Here is a 1,806-nt window from a genome sequence, read left to right as displayed (position 1 = left end):
TCCAAAAAAATTATTGTAATTCAGTGTTTTTGAGTCAGTTCCAATCCATAGCAACCCTGTATAGGATTTCTGAGGAGCAGCTGGTGAGCTTCAAGTACCGACCATGGTGGTTCAAATGGACTTTGCAGTCCAGTGAGTTAACTTACAGCTCCACATCAGGACTCCCTCAGAAGCCCAACAAAGCATCTCTACCTGGTGTGGTGCTGTAGGATAAGCACTGCACAGTTCAAACCCATCAGTCGCTCCTCAGAAATCCTATATGGGCACTCAGTCAGAATTGACTCGATGGCACTTAACAATAATCCTGTCCTGTACAGTCACTGTGAGTTGGAATATACTCCACGGCAACAGGTTTGGTGTGGAGTTTTTAAAAAGCTGATCTACAAGAAATGAACTTTCCTTAATGAAAGAAGGTGAGGGGTCCATTTCCACAGACGTGGCTTCATCCTTGAGGAGGGATGATTTCTATATACAGCAGAGAACAAATTAGAACTTCTTAATCATTTTTGTGCCAAGGATCCTTTTGGCAGCTGGTGAATAATATTCATGGGCCCCTCTTAAGAATAATATTTTACAATTTAGTCATGGTGTGGCGCTGTGGGTTAATGCGCGGGACTACATACTCAGTTTGAACCGCATAGTCAGCGGTTTAAGCTCTCCAATAGCTCCTCAGAAACCTTATACAGGGTCATTATAGGTCAGAACTGACTCAACAGCACATAACAACAGCAACATAAAAAGCAAAGGGCAGCAAGGAAACCTATGATACTGAAATAGAATCATCAAAGGAAACCAAATATCTTGAATGGCAGCGTCACAGTTAGCTGATGCTGCTGAGACAAAAGATAACTCGAGTGGATAGTTTTAAAGAACAGAAATGTACTTGTCCTGGTTCTGGAAGCTACGATCCAAATCAGGGTCTTAGTGTGAGGATTCCTTCTCTGTTCTCTTAGTTCTGGTATCCATAGGACCTGACTCCCCCTAGGTGTATCTCTGTGTCTATTCGGCACTGTTTATAACTGGGAAATGATCAGCATTAGAATCCATCTAGTTCTGGTATGGCCTCATTAACATAACAAAATAAATCTCTTATTTCCAAATAGATTTCCATTTATTGGTACAGAGGTTAGGATTTCAATATATACTTGGGGATGTGTGTGGTGATTCAATACACAGCAGATAATTATCAAAATACTAAAATAATTATGTTCTAGTAATACACCTGTGTGGTACATTGAATTTCCTTGATACGACTTTTCTCTGGGACCATGAAAATGGGTGTACAGGACTTTAACATTGGGATTGGTTAGTTTTGCCATATCACTAGGTTTAAAAGGAGCCATCTCAGAAACAGGAACAAGTGATCCCAGTGCCATCAAAACAGAAAAGCCTAAGTGGAGTGTGAGATCCTCACCTTGGAAAGCAGTGAGTACAGAGGACGAGACAGAGACGTTGACGTGGAGAGACAGAGCAGCGATGGGCTTTTAGGCCCATGGACAGAGTAAAGTGAGTGCTTATGGGAAAGATACTATCTTGAAGAATATGCCCCATAGCAATTTACAGGCTAATACAGAAATGGCTACATTGACAGAGAACTTCCAGAGGTCCAAGGCGGATTCAGAAGAGGCCGTGGAACAAGAGATATCATTGCTGATGTCCAATGTATCTTGGCTGAAAGCAGAGAATATCAGAAAGATGTTCACCTGTGCTTTATTGACTACGCAAAGACTTTCGATTGTGTGGATCATGACAAGCTATAGAAAACATTGCAAAATATGAGTATTCCAGAACACTTAATTGTGCTCA

The sequence above is a fragment of the Chrysochloris asiatica genome, unplaced genomic scaffold (genome assembly GCF_000296735.1).
Source record: "Chrysochloris asiatica unplaced genomic scaffold, ChrAsi1.0 scaffold00029, whole genome shotgun sequence".
In the NCBI taxonomy this organism is placed as follows: domain Eukaryota; kingdom Metazoa; phylum Chordata; class Mammalia; order Afrosoricida; family Chrysochloridae; genus Chrysochloris; species Chrysochloris asiatica.
This window is presented reverse-complemented; position numbering follows the sequence as displayed.